General features: G+C 50.0%; 2 long non-coding RNA genes across 2 annotated transcripts; both read left to right on the forward strand.

The window, feature by feature from the left end:
• Nucleotides 1–2477: 2477 nt before the first annotated feature.
• Nucleotides 2478–26596, forward strand: LOC145531459 (uncharacterized). The gene is made up of 3 exons (XR_014072461.1): nt 2478–2579; nt 17645–17769; nt 23117–26596. It is a non-coding gene; the product is annotated as an uncharacterized LOC145531459 (long non-coding RNA).
• Nucleotides 19184–19777, forward strand: LOC145531458 (uncharacterized). Its single transcript, XR_014072460.1, has 2 exons — nt 19184–19382; nt 19546–19777. It is a non-coding gene; the product is annotated as an uncharacterized LOC145531458 (long non-coding RNA).

The raw sequence follows: 26596 nt of genomic DNA on the forward strand, positions 1-26596 counted from the left end.
TTGGTCACCTGATGCAAAGAGGAGACTCATTGGAAAAGACCCTGATGCTGGGAAAGACTGAGGGCAGGAGGAGAAGGGGACAGCAAAAGATAGATGGTGAGATAGCATCATGAACTCAATGGACTTGAATTTGAGCAAACTCCAGGAGATAGCAGAGGACAGAGGAGCTTGGTCGGCTACAGTCCATGGGGTCACAGAGTCGGACACAACTTAGCAACTGAACAGGAACAACCCAGAGAGTGGGGAGGAGGGAGAGACACTCTGTCCAGAGAGACACTCATGTATGTGCATACACACACACACACACACACAGAACTTTCTATAAACTGTGAAATGTGGAGTACGCCTGTATGTGGGAGAGACAGAGACATAGACTTCGTATTATGGATATAGAACAGGACCAGGTGACCACCCCTGCACTGCTCACTGCTGTGTCCCACTCCTGACAACCAAATTTCCCTTTCATGGGTCAGAAATAGGCCAAAGTGCCAATATGCTGCCTGCCTCGGCAATATATAACTGGAGCAGAGGGTCTGCCCAGGGACCCCTCCTCCAGCCACACTGGGGAATCAGGTGGGTCTATCCTTGAGAAGACCTGAGCAACAATGTGTGGAATTCCTGGTGGAGCAGGGGCATGGGGCTACTGGTAGGCTTGTGGTTTTCATTACCACTTTGCTGACGGATGGGATGGGGTCTGTGAACCCAGGACTAACCTCTGGGTTGGCCCTATGCGTTCCTCTGCCTACCCCATCAGATGGGGATCAAGACTGTGGCTTGTCTGGCTGTGATGAGGCTGAAGAGGGGCTTCTGGGAGGATTTAACTCAGTGACTGGGCTCAACAAATGGAGTCTTTCATCTGCATTACTATAACCAGCTGCAGAAATACTAACCATTCCCCAAAACAGTAATTTTCCCTTCATTTTTGTGAATGTGCTAAGTCACTTTAGTCCTGTCCAACTCTTTGCAACCCCATAGCCCTCCAGGCTCCTCTGTCCATGGGATTCTCCAGGCAATAATGTTGGAGTGGGTTGCCATTTCCTCCTCCAGGGGATTTTCCCAGCGTCAAACCAGAGTCTTCTGTCTCCTGCATTGCCAGTCATGTTCTTTACTACTAGTGCCACCTGAGAAGTCCATTTTTGTGAATAGAATACTGATTTTGTGCAACAATATGCCCAGTTCCACAGAAAGATGGCTGATTTGTTTAAGCCATTTCAATCTTACATGCTATTGTCTTGTTTGAAGTAGAGATAGGCATATAATTTACTACTTTTAGACAATGAAATGCAAGAGGAAATCTTTGGGGGCTTCTTGAGGAGATTATCCCTCAGAATAAAGACCGAGTCCTAAAGAGAAGGCTCTTTGGCTTATATCCCCTTTTTCATGTTTGGAATGTGATTGTGTAAGGATATGATGCTTGGAGCTCTAGCAACCTCCTTGTGACCATGAGGATGACAAAGCAGAAAGATGGGAAGTGTGAGTTTTTGGTTATGTTGCTGAGTTACTGCCCAACTCTCGGCTGCTATTAGTACACAATTAATCAACCTTGCTATCTGAGTCACTTGCAGTTAGGTAATTCACCACCTGCCACCATAAGGATTTTGACCAACACATCTTTAGAATGGATTAAGCTTGCCATTCTGAGAAATTCCAGATGGCTGAATGATTCAAAACATACAACAAACTAAAATGTCTTATGTACTTTCTAGGGAAGCAAACAGCCTTGTGCTGATCTCTCTTTAGAAGATAAGGGTTAGAAAACAGCTGCAAATCAATTCAACTTTCCTCAGATGAACCCTATGTTAGAAGAAGTCAACTCCAAGGGCTCCTTTGTTTGAGAGTCCTAGGGTGGATCCTTTTGTGGCGTAAACAACCTTGCTCAGGGTTGCTGGTTCCATAACAATAGTTGGCATTCAGGAAGCATTGACTACAGCTGTTTGAGGTCCAAACATTAAACCCAATTCATGGCTGATGGACACAAAGCCTCCCACAGGCACTTTGCTAACAGTACTTGGAGAGTTAACTCTCAAGTTCATATTCAACTCTATCTCATCCCCAAACTTGAGTCTCAACACGGCCTCCTAGGAGTTGCCCTTTGGAAAAAACTGCAAATCTTTTTCATTCCACTACTGGTGGGGGTGGCATTTAGGAGTGGTGGGGGCCACGTGTAGATGTGGAGGTCTCTGCAGTAGATGAGGCGGGGGGCGGGGGGGCAGGTCACAAAGAGAGACTAAGAAGACGGGGGCTTGGAGAGCAGGAGGACAGACCAGCAAACATGGAGCATGACCTCTGCCCTGAGAGTTGCCCTAACTGCCACTTCTCTGCTCCGACTCAACCACTGCTCCTCTGGGCATGTCTATTCCCCTTTAATCTTGTTATCCAAGTCGATCCTTTGAACAACCCTAGAGGAATGGGAGTTTGCAAATTAACAGCCTTGGCCACATTTGGCCCACAGATGTGTTTTCTGTGACTTGCAGAGCTCTTTTAAACTTGGATCTTGAGTGTTTCTGGTTGAAGCCTGTGCCCTGCTGTCTACAGAGTCCGGGTTCCAGACTGCATCTCCCGTTTCCCAGACGAGAGAGGTGAGTCTCACATCTTAGTCTTTCTTTACCCCTGGTCCCTGGCACAAAGTTGGTGTGTATGAGTGTTTCTACTTGAATGAATGAATGATCCAGGTTTCTTGCTTGCATCCAATTTTCAGGACAAAAGAAGACATGTCAAGAGACTCCTTCCTTGGGGCACTGTATCCAAGAGAAAGCAAGACCAGTACCTATAAAACAAGAGAGGTAGCTGGTGCTATGTGATGGGGTCTCACCTAGAGGAGCAGGTGGGGTTCAGGATTTGAAAGAGTGAGACAGTGACAGATGCTGAGGTGGGCAAAGGTAGCCAGGTGGAAGAGATGAGGAAACCCAGAAAAATGGGCAGAGTTTGTCTAAGGGTAAAGAAGGACCTGCCTTGCACACAGTAGGTGCCTGATAAATAGGAGGTGGTTTGATCCAAAAAATGATGTGGATCTATGCCCTGGAAAATAGTTGCTGGCATCCTTTTTCAATAAATGTTTTGGTGATAGATGAGTGATTGACTGGATAGATGGATAGATGGATGGAGGAGTGAATGGATGGATAAAGGGATGGAGGGATGGATGGAGGGAGGGAGGGATAGAGGGAGGGAGAGATGGATGAATAGGTGATTGGGTGAATGAATGGATAATTAGATGGGTGGATGGATGGAGAGATGGATAATTGGATGGATGGATGAATGGATGTGTGAGAGGACATTTCAAGTTGGTCCCACCAAGTCAAGGAACAAGGCAAGGGCAGTGAGAGTAGAAGCAAAAAAAAAAACAACAAAACCCTGTTACTTCTGGTGGTCCAAAAGTGAGAGGCAATGTGACTTCCTCCCCCATCTCTGTGTCTGGATGGATGGTCTAGTGATTTATAATCCGCCTCCCCCATATAAGTAAATCAGATGTTGACTGTCAGCTCTCTGAGGGTACAGAGCAACCTCCAGCTGGAAGTTAGTTTTCCAGAGGACTCAGATTCAGATACTCTCTGAATTTGTCTCTTGCAAGCTCAGTAAGGGGCAGGACAGCTGGCTGCTGGCAGGGTTTCCAAGAGCCCGAGTAAGGTCACGAAGCATTAATGGACTTTATCACTTTGTCAAGAACTTAAAATTGCAGTCATTTACATGATTTCATTTTAATTGCTGTGAAAAATAATTTTTGCTTAATTAGGATGTATAAACCTATATATCATTTATTAACAAAAATAATTTGCAGTAAAAATTTATGTGTTTTGCCATTGGACACATTCTGTAGTCTTTGGAAATTCTGAAACATAAACAGTCACACAAACACCAGAAGCAAACATTCATAGATGCACCTGAGTAGTGTTTTCAGGCTTCCTCTGCGCCTGGCTGCTGGTGTCTAGGAGCCACAAATAGAGAAGATCAGAGAACCAACAACAGCCAAAACTGTTTTTTTGGGTCATTACAAAGAACCTTGCAGCTGGGTTGGAGGTGTCTTTCATTTGCCAGCTTATCCAAGCAGCCTCTCTGTGCCTCACTTCCTCACCTGCAAAATGCGCCATAATAGGACTTGCTCCTGAAGGTAGTGTTTGGTTTGCATGAAAAAAGACCACAGAGGACAAATGTTCTTTCGGATGACTCAGCATCCGTTTCACTTTCATATATGTATATATATTGGGTGCACTGCAGTGTGGGGGGTCTTTGTTCCCTGATCAGGGATCAAACCCATGTCTGCTGCAGTGGAAGTGCAGAGCCCTAACTACAGCACAGCAAGGGAATTCCCCTCCCTTTCTTCTGGTAACTATATCCTGACGTTCCTGGAGGAATGTACTCTCCTTTCTCAGTCCATGTAGTTTGAGAGGGGCTGACTACCCTAGATCTTTAGGAAAGGGTTTATGCAACTCAGCCCTGAAGCAGCCAGGATCATTGTAACCATAGTGATCCAGATTGTCCAATCTAAGAGAATTCTGAGATTTTTGTTGGAGTGATTAGAAGATGTCCTTTCCCCCTGGGAGCTACAGGAGCAGAGCTCTGACACCAGCACTTAGACAAGCAGAGCCTGTGATGACCCCTGTGTGGCAGGATCCAGCCATACCTGAAGCTGAAATACCCCTTGGCCTTTCAGATATGTCAGCCAGTGATGTCTGGATTGGACTCAGTGAAGTGAAAGTCGCTCAGTTGTGTCTAACTCTTTGCAACCCCATGGACTGTAGCCTGCCAGGCTCCTCTGTCCACTGGATTGGGCTTAAGCCATTTGAATTATTCTCTTTGTGGGTGACTGAAAGACTCTTAATAAAAAAAAAACTGTAAAATAAAAACACTTAGAACAATGCCAGACTCATGGTAGAATTCAGTAGTTGTTAATAATTACTGTAACTGTACAAGATTAAAAAAGCAAAATTTGACCCTTAAAGCAGTGCCCTGGCCTTCTGCTCCTGGTGATCCCATGGGAATGAGGTGCAGCCCCACAATTTGGGGCATTTGCATCAGTTTGGAGCATTCAGCTCACTTAAATATCCCCTGGGCTTCCCAGATAGCTCAGTTGGTAAAGAATCCGCCTGCAATGTAGGAGACCCCAGGTTGATTCCTGGGTTGAGAAGATCCCCTGGAGAAGGGAACAGCTACCCACTCCAGTATTCTGGCAGGGAGAATTCCCTAGACTGTATAGTCCATAAGGTCGCAAAGAGTCGGACACAACTGAGAGACTTTCACTCCGTTCAGCTCGCTTAAACATCCCCTTTGGTTTTCCAGGAGGAATGGGTGGAGTTTGAATGTGCCTTTCCACCAACATTGCGTGTCTGGGGACAGGATTGTTGTGGGTTTCTTTGGCAACCTTGTGGAGAGAGTCATTGTAGGCAAAGGAAGAGACAGGGGAGCACCTGGGGCCAGCGTGGAGCTGCGGTCGGCTCCATGCCCTTCTCAGATGCCCAATCCTCTTAAGGCCATGCACTTCCTCTCTGACCCAGGGTCTCTGTCCTTTCAGCTCAGTGCCTCAGTCTCCCTATCTGGGGTGACTGTCCAAGTTTGCTGAAGTGTGGTGGAGCAAGGACAGATCGTGTAAGGAAATATTTGATTTCCTGTCCGATTCTTTGACATTTTCTCATTATATCAAGAAGAATCTCAATCTCATGTCTACCACCCCAAACCCTCAAAAAAGCCTCCATTTCAAACAAAGCAGGGCTTGCACTCAGACTCTTTGGGCAAGGTCTCCAGGCAGATTTCATAATGTTTCATTTCCGTTGCCTTTCTTTTCACAGTTCCCATCTATTTATTATGGCAAGGAAAAATGATTTTCTACTTCCAATCCTTTGTAAAGAAATCTATTATTTTTTTTTAAGGTGAACTGATTTAGAAACAAACATCAGAAAATGACGCCGATGAGCATCAAAGAGAATGCACTTATGAAAGTGGTGCCATTTGCACCCAGTGAGGCTGGCATGGCAAATGCGTCCTCAAATGTGGAACCCGGACCACCTGCCTTCCTCCCAAATTTAGTGTCCCTGTAGCTCAGAAAATGGTTCAAAGTTTGGGACAAGCATGTGAAGGTGAAACCACCTGTTCATGATAGGTGAACAGGGAGAGATTTTTAAAGAAGATGCCTCACGTGTCCAAACCTAAGGGTGGGATCTGCTGATGAGGTTTCAGGAAGAAGGGACACAGGGTGGCTGAAACAAGAGGGACCTCACAGCCAGGATCTGGGCAGGCAAGCTCAGCGGCAGTCACATGGCAAGGGCAGTGGTTTCCTGGCCTTGGAGGAAAAACTGCCCATCTCTTTGGGGTTTGTCTGTAGCTGCCCTGGGAACTGGCCCCTGGCCCTCGGCCCTCCTTCCTCTGTCAAAACTGGCCCTTCTAGAGGAGGGGGCAGCCCTTGGTTCTGGAGTAGCCCAGAGCTGCAGACACACAAGAGATGCAGGCAGGTGACTTTCAGAGCAGGGAGGAGGAGGCAGAAAGGAGGCAGTGAGGCTGGCCACTGCTATGGCCTCGCCAACTCCTCCCTGCAGCCCTTGGTTCTAGAGTAGCCCAGAGCTGCAGACACACAAGAGATGCAGGCAGGTGACTTTCAGAGCAGGGAGGAGGAGGCAGAAAGGAGGCAGTGAGGCTGGCCACTGCTATGGCCTCGCCAACTCCTCCCTGCAGCCCACAGAGGAGCCCTGGCCTCTGCTTCCATCTCTTAGTTGGGGAAACAGAGGCTCAGGTGTTGAGGGGTCCCCAGGGACACAGGAAAGAGCAGAGCAGGCAGGAGCCTCGAGTCTCTTCCTGCCACACGCTCCATCCCGGTGAGGCTGAAGCAATACATCTGACAGCGAAGCCCACCCATCTTCTGGTGTGAGAGGCAAGAACTGGCCCATGCTGGCATTTGAGGCCTCCAGTGGAGCAGAACGAGGGGCATGCTCACAGGTGACCAGGTCTTCCTGCCCCATTAGGGACTTGCTGTTCTCACCTGCGTTCAGACTCTGGGTGGCAAAGCCCTATTTATTTCTGGGAACTGAGGACGCTCCTCCACTCCCAGTCTGCCTGGTCCCTGTGGCCCACAGAGGAGGAGGCCAGGAGATCTGAGACTTCGCCCTCCACCTTCCCTGGAGGAGGTGGGCCTGGAGCGGGGTCCTGGGCAATGGCGGCGTTCCCCCTTAAGAGTGGGAGCGGCTCGAGCTAGAGGACAGAGTGGGTGTGACCTCAAGGGTGGGCTGAGTAGGGACACTCAAGACCTGTCATACAGATGGGACCCCCTCCAGCCTCTCAGGATCCCCGTGGCTCTCCTGATCTACCCACACGTGTCGGGGACACGAGAGGCCAGACACACCCCTGCAGTGGTTGAGTCAGATTCTCAAACCTGCCTCAGTCTCCAGCCAAGCCCCTCACAGAAGGCAGATGAATAGTGGGCTCTGAGGATGGACAAATACCCACACGCAGACACACAGCCCAGCACAGCTGTCCCAAGGGCCCCTGAATGTCAGGAAAGCAACAAGGCCAACCTGGATGCCCTGCCCCTTCTGGACATGGCTGACCTCTGCAACCCAGGTTCCTGGCCCATCAGCCTGTCCCTGGAGCATGAACTCTGCTTCCAGAAAGGACTATGAGGCCCTTGACCACCCTGTACCAGGTTCTTCAATGCCAGAGACCAGTTACTCGATAGAACATTCAGCAATTAATTTGGTTCCCAAAAGGCTGGTCCATAAATCATGGAGAATGTGGTTTCTCGGAACACTGTGTTTCTTGCCCAGGAGGAACAACAGTGCAGCCTGATTTCAGAGCCAAAGCAAGTTAGCAGGAAATTGAAGATCTGTGCTTTGCCGTCATCTCAGGAAGAAGGGACACAGGGTGGCTGAAACAAGAGGGACCTCACAGCCAGGATCTGGGCAGGCAAGCTCAGCGGCGGTCACATGGCAAAGGCAAGGGTGCCGTATTAACCACCCTTCATATATCTGTATCTATATATTTTTTCTTATAAGAACAAATTATCTGCCATGGAAATGTACACGCCTAATGCTGTGATCATGGGTTGTGTCTGCCCTCATGGGCAGCTGTGGAGAAAAGGCGGGACCAGCAGCTCCACCCCTCACCTAGACAAGTACCTCTCTGTTGAGCTCGACTATTAGCAGCTGTCTTCCCAGGGGAAGTGGCATCCTGGGGTGTCAGGACTTGGGGCAGAGCAAGGACGAGGTGGTGATGACCCTGGTCCACTAAGCATCCCTTCAATTTGCTCTACACAGGACAGCGAGGGTACCAGGCAGCAGAGGTGGGGAGCCCTGTGCCCCAAGCATCTAGCATCCTTGTTCTTGGGTGGCCCTCCCACTCACAGCTCTGTGCCCAGGTTGTCCTCCTGTCGTAAACTCCTCCTCAGAGCCCTAGCCCTTCACCTGCCCCAGGAATGTCTTTCTAGCCCTGGACACAGGCCAAACCCAAAGGGCCAGCTAGAAACCCAGCCACGTCCAGTTTCCAGGTCCTCAGCCCAGTAATAAGGGGCCTGCAGGCCAGGAGGGGGTGACAGTGATGGTGAGGACAAGATTTGCTTCTTGGCCAGGTGGACATGTCTGTGCTCCCATCACAGGATGACCCCTCTCTGTAGCTTGACTCCAAGTTTGCCCTGGAGCAGGCAGGGCAGTTGTGACCTCCCATTTCACAGACTGGGAGCTTGTGAATGGGCAGGACTAGCCAGAGACCGCATGGCTGAGGATGAGAAAGTCTGGGATCTCAGCCCAGCCTGACCCAGGGCTCCCCACCGCATCCCACCTGCCTGCTGCCCCCTCTGTACTTCCTCGTCTCAGCCACACTGGGGGCACCCGCGGAGCAGAGTGGGGTGATAGAGGGCTGGAACAGCCAAGGCACAGGGAACACACTAGCCGTGTCTCAACTGAACACTGGCACCAACACCCTGAGAAGGAGGAAAGCCCAGGAACAAAGGGACTCAGGGACCCAGAGAATCCCAGCTCTGGCTCGGAATCAGCCAGAAGGCTGCAGCCTCCTAAGAACCTGCCAGGGCCTCTGCGTCTGACTCACATGTCGCTGCAACCTTAGCCCTTTCCTCAGCCCACCCACTCTACCATTTATAGGATCAACTGTAGATGGACTGACTTTTTAAAACTTAACCTGCTCCTAAGCAATGCTCTCCATGAAATCCCAAGTAGGAGGAGCCAGAAACATTTTCTAACACCAACTAAGATCAATAGCCCAATAGTCAAGAAAAACCAAAGCTCTCCACCTGAGTTCCATTAGAAATCTCCCACAGCAGTGGGTGTGCAGATCCAAGCCAAGATGATGAAGCATCGGAAACACTTGGCCCAGCACTGGTACACAGTAGGCACTTAATAAATGGGACGTCTTCCTGTGGCCTGGGAAACGTCTTCTCTGGAACTCTCTGATCTCCGCATCAGAGTATCTACGCCATCCTCCGGACTGCCCACCTTGTTGTAAGTCCCCTGTTCCTGCATCTCTCTTGGCCGGTTGCCTTCCGCCCTGACGCGTTTCCTTGGTGGCACTTGTGAGAGTCTGTCCTTGTGTGTTTAGCTGTGCTGGAGTCTGTTTACTACCTGTAACCATAGCATGTGTCAAGCTCCCTGAGGGCAGGGACCGTGCTGTCTTTGCCACTGATTCCTGAGCCCAAAGAACAGTGCCTGGGGTGGGGGGGAGGAGCTACTTGTAGATATTGGGGATGGGGAGGAAAGGAGGAGGGGTGGAGAGGTAGGACTGGGGTGAGTCTTCCAGACACTGGGGGCTCCTGGTGGAGGTCGTTTAGGCTCTTTGGGGGATGCTGAAAGTTGCTCCTGTGTACTGAGAAGGAAGCCATAGTAGACAATTCAAGTCTCCTCCCCGAAACAACATGAATATTTTATATTTCTGCAGATGTGGGGTCAGCTGTCTGCGTTAGTCATGGATGTTAGTAATAAACAGGACCTTGCATCATTAAAAATAGGTTAAGGGATGCTGAATGAATTCTGCTAACTAAGGCAGGAGCCCCTGAGCAGGATCCACAGTGAGATCCACCAGGGGCAGCCAGAAGAGAGGAAGTCTGGGTGCTCAAAATGGTTTCTGTTTCCCCTTAACCGAAAGCTCACTTATCTGAACCCCGTGCCCTACCAGGCCTGGGGCCTTGATGCCAAACTTCTAGGTGGTTTTACTGAGTTCTGACAGTCTTTGACCACGCTCACTTGAACTATTGATTCAAATCAGCAGCTTCCGTTGCAGTTTATTTTTTCAATAATGTTAATTTTAGGAATTCATTAAGTGAGGCCTGACAGTGTGCTTGCTTCTAACACGTGTAATGAGCCAAGTCATGAAATTGGGTGATGCACAAACTCCAGGTAATTGGCTGAGCATCGCTGACCGGCATGGTCCTCGGCCCTGGAAACACAAAACCCATCATGCACCGAGACCTGAAATGACCCCCATGCTGCCTCAGATGCCCATCTCAGAGCCCGAGTGAAACTCTTCCCACAAGGCCAAGTGAGTCATCTTGTTTTTGAAGTTCTTGGTATTACAGAGGTAGTCAGCCCCAGACCATCATCATTCATTCCAGAGTTTAATATCCTGAGACATCAGGAAGTTTTCCACAGTATCTAAATTAAATTCTTTCTCCTGAAGCCCAGATCCATTTCCTCCTGAGTAGATAGCAAATTGCCAGCCACAAGCATCATGCAATAAGCAGAGATTCATAGGTTTTGTAGGATTATCCGATCCAAACCCTTCTTCCTGGAGGAAACTGCATTCGTAGGTGGGCACAGGTCTTTGCAAGACTGCACAGAGAGCTGGACACAGTGCTGGTCCTAGAGTCTAAGACCTAGGCATGCTTTACCCACCCTGACCCAAGACCACTCCCCATCATCCCACACAAGGTGTCTGAGGGGCAGGGTAGGGTAATGCCAAAGGTGTGTTTCTTGAAAGACTTGAAGAGAGAAGCCACGGTTACTGTTGGCTGTGAAAGTAAAAGAAAACCTGCCCAGCCTCACTCAAGGCAAGAACAATGCAAATGAGGCACCTATCAGATTGGTGAGAGCACAGTGTTTGGCAATATCCTGCCATGACTTGGCCTGGGGACACCCTGGAATACCACCACTGGCAACATCCATTCAGATGGAAGACGGACACACCCTTTGACTCGGCAACTCCCTTCTAGGTATTTGCCCCAAAGACATTTTCCCATGCCAGAAACTACTGAGGTACCAGGAGTATAACTGACTCTACACAGACACACACACAGAGGCACACAGCATGGCTCTGTGAGTTATGGCTCATGCACACCTCTCTGCAAGCCATCGCAAGAATGAGTCAAGTCCACCGGCACTGATTCGGAACTGTCCCCCAAGTCGCTTGTCAATTGAGTAAATCGAGGCACAGAAGAGTACATGTTAGATGCAGCTGTTTGAATAAAAAGTAAAAAGAGGGTCATTATGCATAAACAGGTGGTGCTAGTGGTAAAGAAACTACCTTCCAATGCAGGAGACATGAAGACATGAGTTTGATTCCTGGGTCGGGAAGATCCCCTGGATGAGGGCATGGCCAACCACCCCAGTGTTCTTGCCTGGAGAATCCCATGGACAGAGGAGACTGGCAGGCTATGGTCAAGAGGGTCGCAAAGAGTCGGACACAACTGAGTGACTTGACATAGCACATACATACATATGTGCGGGATATGCATGTGCATAGCATAGCCCTGGAAGGATGTCCAAGAAATTGTGTGCTGTTGTTTGGAGGAGGGAGACTGGAGAACTGGGAAGGGGAGTGGGAGGGGCTAGAAACTGATTTTCCTTCCCACTTTTTGTTCTCCTTTGGAATTTTTCAGGTGTGAGTGTCTCACCTGCACATTTATGCAGGTACTGATGTTACACAACAAATTTGATCACCACCTGTAACATCAGACTGACCCGGCTTGAAGGCCAGCTGCACTACAACACTCGCCGGTGTCTGGGACTCGGTTTCCTCATCTGTAGAATGGGGAGAATCCTGATCTAAGGCAGCCAAGATGGGGCATGGTTTGTGTCTTCCAGGGAGGCGACGGTTTTGCCAGCTGTCCCATGGACCCCCCAAGGTGGTGGGGGGAGTGTCAGACCTGGGTTTGTTTTTAAGGGTCAGAGTAGATCAGGCAGATCTGGGCCACAGGGTGCAGGGTGTCAGTGGCCCCACAAGCCTAGCCTACCCTCCCCTCGCCAGCCTCCAAGCTCCCCCAGGACCTCCTGTCCACACTCCACGCTCACTTGTCTCCACCCGCTCCTCCAACACAGATCAGCTCCATCCTCTATCTCATCGAGTCATGATTCACGGCTTCCCCCAAATCCACTCTATGTTAGAATCTTCTAGATCTTTGTCTCATCGTCCCCAAGACTCCAACACATAGGATTTGGGGTTTTCTGTCTAGAGAGAATCCTAAGGACCATCCGTGAAGGGGGACAAGAGGTGTGCTCAGGACCTCCCAGGAGCCAGTGCTCTTCCTTAGCAACCCTGCCTCAACTCAGAACACTGCATCCTCACTCAACTGCGTCTCCCCGACCAGAGCGGCCATGCAGCCTCTCCCCACCCAGTCTTCTCTGTCACATCTGTGTGATTACGTATCATCTATGTCTCCCTGGATTATTAACTCCAAGAGGCCAGGGAACCGGAATTATCCACCATGACAGAGTCCCTCCCCAGCATCTTGTGCTCACTGGAGCTCAGCCAACATCTGCCGAAGGGATGATGAGAGCACATAGGAAATGTGTTCTCTCGTGAAACAATTCTCTAGAACCTCTAAGAGTGTTCCCCCTGCCTGTCCTCTGTGGTCCAGGCGCCGGTGTCTGGCACTCACAGCTCCTAGCCGGGTCAGACTCCCCTGCCATCACCCTCTCCTCATCAGAGCCTGAAGCCCCATCAGACACACACACCAGGTTTCACCTCTGGATCGTCCCCCTGCTGTCACTCACACCCTGGACACCCCTTTCCTAGGCAACTCCAACCAGCCTTCAGGCTGCCTCCCCCTCCAGGTGGCCTTCCTGGCCTATCCACTGAGAACACACACCCTCCCTCACCTGTGCCAACCCCAGAGACACTCAAGTCAAAAGCTGCGTTTCTCTGACCCATGCAAGCACAAGCACGTGGGTTTTGGGCAAAGCCGGGACCTCCTGCTTCCCCGCAAGGCAGGATGGGAAAGAAGGCCCTGCAAGGCTCAAACCCTGATCCTCCCGGGCATATAGCTCAGCTCTCCCGCCCAGCACGCAGCTCTTCCCACCTGGTGGTTGTGACAGTTAACTGAGGGAATGAGCTGAGCAGTGTAGTAAGCAATCAAGGATTGGCTGTCATCATCACCATCATCCCCCTCATCACCATTTTTGAATGTATTGACTCAGCTGCACACATCCTTTGTGGGAGCCCGTGAGCATGTCTGCTTTGCCGAGCTCTGCCGCTGCGCCAGCAGGCCGCCCCAAGCAAGGAGAGACCAGCTGACCCTTCCCTGTGCTTCAGGGTTTGCAGAGAGCGAGACATCAAAGGCTCGGGGTAGCTAAGGCTGTCTGGAAGGATGGAGCAGGCACTTGTTTGGGGTGAGGGAGGGGGTGGCGAATCGATGTTGCTGGACACTTGTCGATCAGTCACCTTTCCCTGAGCCTGCCAGCATCCTGCAGGGCCAGCAGCTGTCACTGAGGTCCACACGGCCCCCTCCCATTAATATATCCGCCCAGCGAAGGCGTAAGTGATGGCTTATCATCCTCAGGAGTTGGCATGGGAGACTTGGGCAACCTGACACATGGGCCATCAAAGAGAAGAAAGAAGTCCTGGAGACAGAGGCCCTGTCCACACGGGATCCTCAATTGCTCTGTGTGATCCTGAAACTGAGGACTTTGGAAGAACACTGTCCCAGGGGCTGCCCTGGTGGCATCTGGGCCTGCTGTCCCTCTCTTGGCCGGCTCACAGCACCTCCTTGGGGAACTTCTACTGTGTTAACTGAGAAAAGCATGCTCATAACCGTCCATTCATTCCAACTCAGAGAGACCATTGATTGTTTTCCTTTTCCCACAGAGTACCCTAGGTAGAAACAACCAAGCCTAATTACAAACTCACTTTTTTCTGCAAATTAAAGCACAGTGAGATACCATTCCAAGTGTATGAGAACAGCAAACATTGAAAATCCCATCAAAACCGAGTGTCGGCAAAGATGCAGAGCAACAGGAATTCTCAGAAACCACGATGGAGGGAAATGGCTCAGCCTCTCTGGGACCTTCGGACAGTTCCTGATAGAATTTAACCAGCAGGTGTCATGTGACGCAGCAATTCCACTCCTAGGAATTCACCCAAAAGGAAGGAAAGCATATGTACAAATGTGTTCAGAGCCGCTTTATGGATGCATGGGTGTGCGTATGCATGCTAAGTCACTTCAGTCGTGTCTGACTCTTTGCAACCCTATGGACTGTAGCCTTCCAGGTTCCTCTGTTCATAGGATTCTCCAGGCAATAATACTGGGGTGAGTGGCCATGCCCTCCTCCAAGGGATCTTCCTGACCCAGGGATCCAATCCAGATCACTTGTGTCTCCTGCATTGGCAGGCAGGTTCTTTACCACTAGCACCACATGGAAAGCCCAGCTTTTTGGATAACAGTGCCCAAATTGGAGAAAATCCAAGTATCTCTCAATAGTAGAGAATAGTCAACAGTTTGAGGTATATACACACAAGGAAATACATTCATACAAGAAAAAAATAACAAATTGCTGATGTAGACAACACCATGGCTGGTTCTCAAAAGCATTAAGCTGAGTGAAAGAGGCCAGATGTGACCATGTATATCTATGCATGTGTGTGCTCAATCGTGTCTGACTCTGCAACTCCACGGACTGTAGCCCACCGGTTTCTCTGTCCATGGGATTTTCTAGGCATGAATACTGGAGTGGATTGCCATTTCGTACTCTGGGGGATCTTCCCAACCCAGGGATCGAAACTGTGTCTCCTGTGGTTCCTGCATTGGCAGGCAGGTTGTTTTTTTTTTTTTTTTTTTACCTCTGAGCCACCTGGCAAGCCCATGAATATCTGTATCAGCCCAATTACATGAAGTTCAAGAACAAGCAGAATTAGTCTATGGTACCAATAGTCAGAACACTGGTTGTCTTTGGGTTACCAGGGTTGAGGGGTAGATGGTTGTCACCTGGAAATAGAGAGGGGGACTTTCTGGGCTGAAGGAAATGCCTCATGTCTTCTTTTATTTTGGGGTACTACAGTTGCATTACAATGTTGTATTAGTTTCTACTGTACAGCAAAGTGAATCAGCTATATGTATACATACATCCCTTCTTTTTGGAAAAGCTTTATGTCTGATGCTAGTCGCACAGGTAGATACCTAGTAGAATTTCCAGAGCTGCAGTCTTAAATGTGAACATTTCACTGACTGTAAATATACCTCAAACCTCATTTCCTAAGGCCAGATTTCTAGCCTGGCTCCTTCATCAGTGCTTCTTATCTTTGACTGGAGCTAACTCGGAACCCAAAGACCCTAGTGGTGGAGGTCCTCCTGTGCTCCAAACATACGCACTTGAAAAGTGAATCCCTTAAGCAGTTTGGGCTTCTCTGGTGGCTCAGCTGGTAAAGAATCTGCTTGCAATGCGCGAGACCTGGGTTCGATCCCTGGATTGGGAAGATCCCCTGTAGAAAGGAAAATTATCCCACTCCAGTATTCTGGCCCAGAGAATTCCATGGACTGTATAGTCCATGGGGTCACAGACAGTTGACAAGATCGAGTGATTTTTTTTAAGCAGTTTGGGGCACTTAGGAATAATTCAGCACTACTTCGACGCTGAGGTGGACACATACGGCATTGTTCTGTGTACATGAACACTTTTTCTGGGTATTTTTTTTGCTAATAAGGAGAAAGTTACATGTGCCATTTCTTGGCCTTGGAATTCCTGTTGGGGCCATCTATCGAGGCCCAGGAGGCTCTGTGTTATCAGTGATGGAATTTTGTTTACAGGGAGCAAGGTACAGCTGGTCCAGGGACCAGCCTGATGGGTTGATGGGTAGGATCCCCTCTCAAGTGATTGATGAAATTAATGGCTTAAAGGCTCAGGAAACTGAGGTGCTGGCTGCACCCAGCTGGGCTGGGCCTCCAGACACAGACAACCCTGGGGAGTAGTTAGATTTGGTCTTGACCTGGCCACACTTCTCTATGTTGGAACTGTTACTTATTCTGCCCCCCAACTCTTGCATCTCCCCCTTTCCAACAATTCCAAAGAAGCTCCCTTGTGTAGGGGAGAGGGTCAAGGCTTCGGAGCTGTCCCACAGCAATCAGCCAGGTTCACATGATGGGGAATGGCAGAGCCAGGTGACCTCCACATGCATTGTCCCCCGGCCCCTCTGACCCTGCAAATCCTCCACGCCTCCAGGAGCCTCCACTCCTGTGTCCACCCAGACCCTCATCCACCACCTCCCTGCATTTGGCACCGGCTGCAAATCCTGGACTATTTACCGTCGAAAGTGGGTACCTCTCATGACACCTGGGAGAGTCCCCATCTCTGGACACCTGATCCTAGTCAGAGGCCTTCATAGCACGGAGTTCAGGGCTGAACTGATGAAGGGGAAGAAGGGGGGCGGGAGGATGCTCGATACTATGGATTGAGGGACTGATTGGCCTGTGCCCCTTCAGCAATCTGTTTTAGGAGTCTCCTGGGGACACACACTCTTCCGGATTCGATTTTTCCTCCATCAATTAAGGATGCTGTGTGTGAGCCCGCTATGTCAGCGAAAGATCAAACTCTAAATAATGTTTAGTGTCTGCCCCGGAAGCATGCTTGCTAAGCCTAGATCCCAGGCTGGAGCAGAGAGGCTGCAAAATGTCAAACGCCCCACGCAATGCAAACACCCCAGGGAGCAGCCATGCGTCAATCAATTAAAAGGATGGTGATTAGCATTTTGGTGAAGGCAGCTAGAAGGGAGACGAGGCACAGAAGGGTCTTTTCTCAACTACAAGGTCATTTCGACTTCATCAATCTATCGACTGTTTTCATCCCAGGAATTAAACAATACAATGTGTTACCTGAGTAAAAAATGAGGCTGTGAGATATCATTACCACTCAAGTCTGGCTTCCTGGAAGTCAACTAGGAGAGAGTGGAGTGGGGAGGGTGGAGGCAGGTGGCTCCGAAATTTCTCTGCTTGTCCTGACCACTGGGAAGGAAGTTTCCAGGAGGAACTTGGAGTTCTAAAGTTTTGGGGCTGACAGCTTTCCCCAGGTGGGGCTGCTGGGAGGACATTTGGCTCATTATGCTGAACTTGGACAGCACGTGTGTCCCAAGATGTGCATGGGCAGGGGTGAACCCACCGTGGGTCCCCACATACACTGAGGACTACTTCCTACCCCATTTCTGTGCTCCAGCCCATGGATTCTCATTTGCTCTTTATATCTCTTTGCTCTTTGCCTCTATTTCAACCCCCTCTCTCCACTTTCTCAGCCCTATGTGGGTTTTGATTATTCCCTGGTGGCTCAGATGGTATAGAATCTGCCTGCAATGCAGGAGACATGGGTTCGATCCCTGAGTCGGGAAGATCCCCTGGAGGAGGGAATGGCAACCCATTCCTGGGAAATCCCAGGCAAGAGGAGCCTGGTGGGTTACAGTCCATGAGGTCGCAAAGAATCGGACATGACTGAGTGACTAACACTTTCACACTTTTCTTTCTTAGCTCTTTAAAAAAAATTTATATGCTTTGGGGACCCTGGTGGAGCCACCCTTTGAATGGGAAATGAACCTGCTGTGTGGACACCAAGCCTGGCTCCAGCCTCAACTTCTATGTAAACCAGAGCCCAGGTGAGCTGCAGGACCAGTCTCTCCCAGCCTGTGTAGGTCAACCCAGTCCAGTGTAGGCCAGGCCAGCCCAGCCCAGCCTCAATCTATCTAAGTAGACTTCTCTCTTGCCATCACCCTGAGCTGGAGCGGCCAGAGCCACGGGGGCCAACAGGAACATGCTTGTCAAGCAGCCAATGTTATGAACTGATGGGACGAAGAAATTGGATTCCTGATATTCTAAATTAAAAATTATGCTAACTTCTCTTTCAAAATACCCACTCTAAATACAAACCTGTATTAAAATGCACGAAAGGAGAAAGCAAGGAAGGGCTGTGAGCAAAGTGGAACCTGTTGAAACTGGGGGCATGAGACAGCCATCCCCCCATCCTCCCACCCCCACCCCTCAGATTCCAGAAAGTCTTCAACATGCAAATTGCTGACACCCAAAGGAAGAGCTAATATAAACAGTAAATGAGAAACTATGATGATGATAACTTCAGCTTCTGGGGCCCCTCTCAGTTTGAGCAGAAGACACCTGCTGGGTGGCGGAACATCCAATTGGGAATTTGATGAGGCTCCAGTCCCTCACTAATCAGTGCTCCCCAGGGTAGCCCCCGACGCCTGCAAATTCACCCGAGGGCCAGAGCAGAGGAGCCAAGCCTTCTGCGCACCAGGCTGCTGCTGCTTGCTCAGAAATTAGCCTGAGAGGCTCCTGGGGAGCCAAAGTGATTTCTTCAATAACTGTGATTTGAATTTCTTCCCCATGTTCACGGGGACCTTAGGTCTACATGGACCACACGCGTCAGCATCCACACGTGCCTCCTCTCTCTCTCAAGATTGGAGATGCTCGGTCCTGGCAGGTGCAGTTTTTCTGCAGAGCTCCTCCCTAACCCCACCATCCCATCTGGCCTGGCTGTAAAGGGGTCAGATTGATCAGTGGCCAGTAGGAGAGAGAAGTGGAAGGCCAGCCCGGGAGCGAGGGTGCCCTGCAGGAGAGGTTGGCTGGTCCCAAGCTGGGCGTCCAGGAGAAGGAGCCCAAATCTGGCCCCAAAGGACAACTTCTCTGTGCCTCCTAGTGGCTCCTCTGCTCCCCTCAGAGTAGTAGTCCCCTCTGCTCTCTTCAGAGTAGTAGTTGGGGGGTTCATCTTTAAACTTCTGTGCAACTGTATAGAGAGGGGCACAGCTCCCTGAGGCACTCATTGATCCCCCAGCCTGTGACACCTGGTGACCAAGCTCTCAAGCCCCATGTCACCACCCTGCAGTCACCACTGCCTTTGGAAGGGCAGTTATGACCCTGACTCCCACCAGCATCACCTAACCGCTTTGCACATTGTTAAGTGGAACCATTCAGAACAGACCTTTGAAATACCTGGCTCCCCTCATCCCCTGAGTCTGGGATTCATCCAGGTCACAGAGGTTGCCAATGGCAACTAGCACAGGATTCTGTCACAGGGAGGGACCATGATGTGTCCATCCCACGTCTAGTGACCAGTCTTTGGGCTGCACCAGGCCTGAGCTCTTGGGAAAAACACTGCTGTGAATACTCAGTACCTGAGCTTGGGTGAACGTAGGAATCTGTACCTGGCAGTGGACTGGGGCCAGAGGCCAGGCATGCGTATTGCTAAAGATGCAAGGCAAGTGTTCATACAGATTCTATAAACGATTCTTCTTATTCTTCACTGGATTAATCATTTCGATTTTGGGAATTGCCATGGCAGCTTTCTCTCTGGATCACAAAACATTCTCCCTTGCCATGACAGTGATTGCTAAGGCCATTGTGTTTCTCATTGTTATCAGAGTGGTAGTCTTTGATGAAGTATGGCAAAAGTCAGAGCAGCTCCTCACTCCCGAGGTGGAAGAGTCGTGGAGGTACAGAATCGAGCAGGTGGAAGTTTAAGCTCAAGTCACGGAGTCAGCAGCTGCCTCTCATCTTATCTGAAGCCTGGATATCTTTAGGCCTTTGGACCTTTTAAGTCTCTTGAGCATTTTAAAAGGAATAAATGTTGACTTTTTAAAAGCTTTAAAAAAATATAGAAAGGCTGTCTGGCTCTCACCACACAGGGTCCATCCAAATGCCACATGCCCAGAGGTGCCTCCCCAGACCTCACAAGCTGACACTCCCCACCCCCTTCAGGAGGTTCCTCCTTTCCTCCTCTGCAGAGCACTTGTCAGAATTTGTAGTTGGATGTTCATTTTTGTACATTTGTTTAAGGCCTCTTTCCCTGTGGTGCCAAGACCCCCATAAAGCAGGGAGCTGATTCTGCCTTCTTCTCTGCGCTTATCCACTCCACTGACATTTATTAAGCTCCAGCTGCATGCACAGCACCTGAGATTCAGCCGTGCATGAGACCAAGTCCCTGTCTTCAGGCATGGTGAAGACCAATGATGCAGGGAGATTTTAAGCAGACAATGTTGGAGTCATAGGTACTCAGAGCAGAGTGGGGGATGTTTAGAAAGAGTGGGGGCCGCAGAGGAGGAGCAGGAGGGATGCAGTAGCTGCAGCAAGAGGCTCGAGTGGGAGGGGATGAGGTCAAGAGATGGGGTGGGAATGAGGATGGCAGTAGAGGAACATCAGGGGGTCTGCTCAGAGGGTGGGAGGGTGGGAGGGAACCCCAAGCCCAGCCCAGTTTTCAGGTGTTTGTTGAATGAATGAATGAATGAATGAATGTCCTCCTAATCGTTCACATGGCTGACACAACTTCTGAGCACTCTTCCTGTCTACCCCTTGGAGTCCTTGTCCCTTCTGGAAACTGCAGCTTCAGAAAGTCCACTGAACACATTTGCACATAGAGAGTCTCTCATTTCCCCTCCCTGACCTGACTGGACAAGACCACCCCTGCTAACACCTGGCCACGTTGTGTGGCATTTCCAGGTGGTGCTAGTGGTAAAGAGCTTGCTTGCCAATGCAGGAGACGTAAGAGAACCGAGTATGATCCCTGGGTCAGGAAGATACCCTGGAGGAGGGCATGACAACCCACTCCAGTATTCTTGCATGGAAAATGTCACAGACAGAGGAGCCTGGTAGGCTATAGTCCATAGGGTCACACAAAGTTGCACATGACTGAAGCGACTTAGCTCATTGCAATTAAACTCCCAGGAAGCTACATTGAGGACATGGAGACAAGTAGCAACTTAGGATCCTCTGACACTCAAAGTTGCTCTTCCATTTCTATAGAGAAAACCATGAACTTCTAAGAGACCACCCAGGGCTCTTCAACCCTTGACACCTGTCCCTTCATCCCCATCTATTCTCACTTTCCAGAAATGCCACTGGAATGGCAGCAGAATAGACACTTCCCTTTAGAATTTAAATGGAACTCTGGATCTTCAGGGGTGATGGGGCGATGTGGGGAGCCCTGTGGGCACCAGGCCTGTAGAAATGGCCACACTTGCAGCAGCTGTTTCCATGGGAAAGAACCCCCAAGATTAAACAATGATGGCTTGTTTTGGCTGAGCAAACTTGGGAGTTGAAAGTCTCCAGATCATACGTGTGAAGTTTCACAGTTCTGAGAACAAGTACATGACCAGAGGCAGCTGAGGAAATCCAGGCAGAGGTCAGTATTCCGGTTTGAGCTGTCTGCACACAGGAGGGCAAAGCACCGGACCCAGGACGGGAGCCAGGAGAGACTGCTGTCTCCACGGTTTGGCTTTTCAACATCAGGACTGGAAACAAACTTGAGAAATGTCAGTGAGAGAGAAACAGGAATGCAGTGTGTGTGGGATGGTGGGGTCTCTCTTTTCCTTCACCCACCCATCTTTCTCTCTCTGTCTCTCAAGAATCAAGCCAGTGGAAAGCGTTTTGTTCATCAATGCTAAGATTCTGAATCAGCCATTTAATCATGCCATTCTCTATCCTAATAAACAACATTTTGTTTATCCATATATTCAACTATCCTGGCATTGACCCATTTAACCATCTCTCTGACCATTCATCCACCCATTTTTTTTTTATCTGTTTGCCCTTCCTTCCATCCATCTAACATCCAACCATCCATTTAAACATAGAAATATCCACTCATCCACCCATCTGTACATCCACCCATTCTACAAATATATCTTGCACCAACTCTGGACCAGACACTGTTCTAGGAGGTACATGCATTCTGAGTTGCTTCAGCCATGTCCAACTCTTTGAGACCCTATGGACTGTAGCCCACCAGGCTCCTCTGTCCTTGGGATTCTCCAGGCAAGAATACTGGAGTGGGTTGCCATGCCCTCCTCCAGGAGACCTTCCCGACCCAGGGATCGAACCCACAACTCTTATGTCTCCTGCATTGGCAGGAGGGTTCTTTACCACTAGCGCCACCTGAGAAGCCCTCTAGGAGGTACAGTGGTGAACAATACAGACCCAGCCTTCCTGGAGCTCATTTCCTAATGATAAAATCCCACGGATACTCATTGACTGCCTAGGTTGGCCCTGAAACAGGAGAGACAGATGCAAAATGACCAGTTGCCCCAGACCTCTAAGAGCTGAGGTGGGGAGACACAGAATCTAGGGGCCACCAAAGAGGCCCCTGCCTCCAGCTAACATGCTCAGGAAAGGCTTCTCAGGAGAGATGCTCTGTAGGTTCTGGGCAGGGAGTGGAAGCAAACCCAGTAGGAAACATAGTCCATGCATGGGCCCTGCCCTGTCTCCCCAGCATCTAGAATATGGAGCATGCAGTAGGAGCTCAAGAAAATCTTCTTGAATGGATGCCTGGTGAAAGTGAGAGAGAGAGAGTGCTTTAGGGAACCAGAGAATCCTGTTTGGCACAGGGCCCCAGATACATTGTTAATGGAACGAAAGGATATTAGAGGGTATAACTGTTAGCCTGTCTCTACAATGAGGATGAAAACAGTGCCTACCTCGCAGGGTTGTGATCAGAGTTAAACTTCTCAAAACACTAGTGGCCTGGCCCAGAGTGGTACTCAGTGTTACTATTAGTGAAAAGTCAAAGTGAAATTCGCTCAGTCATGTCCGACTCTTTGTGACACCATGGACTGTAATCTGTGGAATTCTCCAGGCCAGAATACTGGAGTGGGTAGCCTTTCTCTTCTCTAGGGGATCTTCCCAACCCAGGGATCAAACCCAGGTCTCCTGAATTGCAGGTGGATTCTTTACCAGATGAGTCACAAGGGAAGCCCAAGAATACTGGAGTGGGTAGTCTATCCCTTCTCCAGAGGATTTTCCCAACCCAGGAATCGAACCAGGGTCTCCTGCATTGCAGGCAGATTCTTTACCAACTAAGTAATTAAGATCAACAATGATCATTAATAACAATAGAGCAACAACAGTAATACTTGGGACTACATTATCAGCAGGTAGCTGTTATTATCGTCATCGAATATTGTCATCCATTACAGGGTGCTTTTCTGTATCGTTTTGTAGGAGGAATTTGCTGGGGAGCCCAGAGGAGGCCCATGGCTTCATCTCTTCTCTCTCCTTCCCGAGCCCTGAATGAGAGCGGGAGCTCTCAGTGGAGGAGCCCCCCTCCGGCTGGGGAGACTCAGGTTTTCAGGAGGTCCTGCCATGAGCCTGACCTCAGGCCATGGCAAGGGCTGCAGAAACGTGTAGGCGGGCTGGTCCTCACCGGACTGGAGCCAGGCCTTGCCCACGGCTCCATCAGTGGTGTGTCCTACTCTCTTGGTAATGCCATTATGGCTGTCACTCATGAATTTCCCTAAAAGCTTTTGGAAATTGTTTATATTTTCAGCTGATTGATCTCTTGGGGTAATGAATTTCCATAATGACTAATGGGTGGCCCACATGCTTCCGCCGGGCGGGGTACTGCCTGCTCGGTGAGTACTGATGGCACTTCCTGTTCGCGTCCTTCTGCAGGTGAGGGTGGAGCGTGGGAAGGGCCTGGGTCTCTGGCTTTGCCCCTGACCACCCTGTGTGACGTGAGCCTGTCCCCACTTGGGGCTGAGGGGACAGCTGTGTCTGGCTGGAAGCTTGCAGAAAGCACTCCTGGATCCGGACTGGGGGCCGCCAGGGCTCCAGGGCTACCTCTGCAGCTAAGAAGGGGGGCAAGCTTGCAACGCAAGAAATCGAGGGTATAAATCAAAGTCTCAGCATCCATGCCTGGGCTTCTTTCTCTGCTGTTCCTGGCGGTGGGGGAAGAAGAGAAGAGGAAATTTACAGAGACCCTAACAGACCACCTCCAGTGGAGGTGGGTATTAAAATAGAATGGGTCTCCCCTGACTTGCAGTAAACATGTTGCCAGCCAGCATACCCCAGTCCAAAACCAGGAAGCCCCAGTCAGGCCTCCTCCCAGCCTGAAATTGGGAAGATTGGGCTCAGTTTCCTGCCTGGAGCACTCTCGAACAGTGTCCACCAGAGGGCCAGAGGGGATGTGCTGTGCTGTAGTTAGTCGCTCAGTCCTGTCCAGGGCTTTGCCACCCCATGGACTGCAGCTCGCCAGGCTCCTCTATCCATGGGATTCTCCAGGCAAGAATACTGGGGTGGGTTTCCATGCCCTCCTCCAGGGGGTCTTCCCAACCCAGGGATCGAACCCAGGTCTGCCCCATTGCAGGTGGATTCTTTACCGACTGAGCCACCAAGGAAGCCCAGAGGGAATAGGTGACCCTAAAGTGTTTTCCACGGGCAGAGGTGAGCTGATGGGCAGCTCTTAATGAAGGATTAAGAGCCCAGTACCCACTCAGCAGATGTCCATAGCCTCAGAAAAACTCTCTGTCTTGGGAGCCACATGCTTCTCACCAGAACTGAGCTCCTAGTGCCAGTTTCAACTGCTCACTCTCAGGGGCCTTGGTCACCAACAAGCTCAGGTAGGCCCATCGACCCTGAAGTCCTTTCTGCCAGAATCAGAGGCCACCGGACACCTGCTACCTCCTTTACAAATCCAGAGTTGCCTGGAGAGTGCCCCCCAGGGTGGAGACCCCACTAATAGCTGCCAGGAGAACCCTCCCAGGGCGATCAAATCACTGGGACCTCTGTTCCCTCCCACGCCTGCAAAATGAGAAGCTCTAGAGAGATGAGCCCAGACTCATAAAACATCATGGCTAAAAAAGGCCCATAATGATAACTGGGCGCTGCCCTGGGGCCTCTGAAACTCAGAGTGTATTCATTCATTCACTCCACTGACGTTTTTGAACACCTTCTTTGTGCCAGACAAGGGGCTAGGTATGCCAATGCAAGGATGAAAGGGCATATTCTAGTGGGGCAGGAAGAACATAAGCAGGTAAACAAACGGAATAAAATTCCAGGCCATGATAAGGCACAATGCCGTAGGAAGGGAGACGATGTAATCTGGAGAAATGACTACTGAGCTGAAGATTAAAGAATACGACAGGTTGGCCATGGGCAGATCAGAGCATTCCAGTCAGAGGAATCAGCATGTGCAAAGGGCCTGGGGTGGGAACCTACTCAGAGAGTACTACCAGCTGATCAAAGCCCAGAGTGGCTTTGGAGAGTGAAGGGGGGAGGGGAGGCATGGGTGCAGGCAGAGAGGACAGGGGAGGACCTGGGCCACTGTCCCCACCCCTGGCTTCACTCCCAGTGAGGTGGGAACTGCTGGTGAGTTCTGAGCCAGGGTTTATAGTTTAAGGTTCATTTTGGTAAAAAGCATGGATGTAGGAGCCAGAGAGGAACTGACCCCTAGAGACGCTAAATCACAGCTCCTGGGCAGAGCCAGGCTGTCAATATTTCTGTAGAGTTAAGTGCTCCGGCAGAGGTGGACCACTCTGCAGGCTCTGGTCCCTCGGTGGTGGACACTGGCGAACTGAGACCCTGAAGGATCAGTGACGCTCTGAAGACAGGCCCAGGGCTGCTGGCTTCTCTGCCCTCCCTAGGCACAGAAGTGAAGCTGTGCCAACAGAAGCGAGAACTCAGAAGCGAGAAACTTTCTGAGCCTCTGTTAGTCGTGCCTCAAGCAGAAAGAAAGAAAAGAGCTCAGAAATGAGGGAAGGGTCGACAAGCCACATAAAATTGGGCTTATGAAAGAAAAATCAATTTGTGCTCCTTCGCAGGAAGAGGGCTGCATGTGGCCCGAATTACTCCTCTGGGTTATTTGGTTTTGCCTTCAAATTAGAAAACGGTAGTTATTACAGCCTCAGGATTGATTGGCACGGAGGCAGCTTCAGGTCAGCACCTCTGGCTTTGTCTCTCCAGGTGCAGCTGGGAAGTGGGTCTCATTTCCTCCCTGGTAGGGTCCTCTCCAGGGTGGTGAAGAGGGAGGGCAAAGGCTGGGCATCTCCAAGGGGCTGATGAAGAAGCAACAGTTCCAAGTATGCACTGAAGCCCTGGTTCCTTGGATTTGCCACATGCTGACACATTGCATACCTCTCATAGTCAAAGGGGTGCAGTCACAGCACCCCCCTCAGCAGCCCCTGCCCCCAAGGCTGCAGTGTGCTGTCCCCCACTCCAGCATGGCAGTAATTGCCCATTGATTATCCACAGGCTTTAACCTTAATCCCCTTAAGCCTCAGTAAATAGCCCTTAATTCACAATCACCTGAAATGCTATTGATTTTTTTTAAAATTTAACCTGCAGTAAGTCTCCAGCCCACTGCCTCCCAGAAGGAAGTAGATGATTTCAAACCCCCACTCCCCCACCCCCAAATAAAATCCCATCTCTCAAGCACAAAATAGATGGGTTTTTTTTTGGGGGGGGGGTTCTTTTTTTTTTTTCCAGAAACAAACTCATTTAAGGTTTCTTTAAAGTCTTGTGACTCCTTTACCAACAAATGTTATATTATTGCAAGATTGTAATTCAATTTTCTCTTTGTTAAAACTAATCTTAGAATTTACAATCTTCTCCCTAAAATGTGGATGAAATCTTTGTTTGCATTGTGGGTTGTCTACCCAAATAGCAGAGGCCTCATATTTCCTCCAAATAACTTGTGCTTTGTGC

Source organism: Giraffa tippelskirchi, chromosome 13 (genome assembly GCF_054371585.1).
Source record: "Giraffa tippelskirchi isolate mGirTip1 chromosome 13, T2T-mGirTip1v1.2.pri, whole genome shotgun sequence".
NCBI lineage: Eukaryota > Metazoa > Chordata > Mammalia > Artiodactyla > Giraffidae > Giraffa > Giraffa tippelskirchi.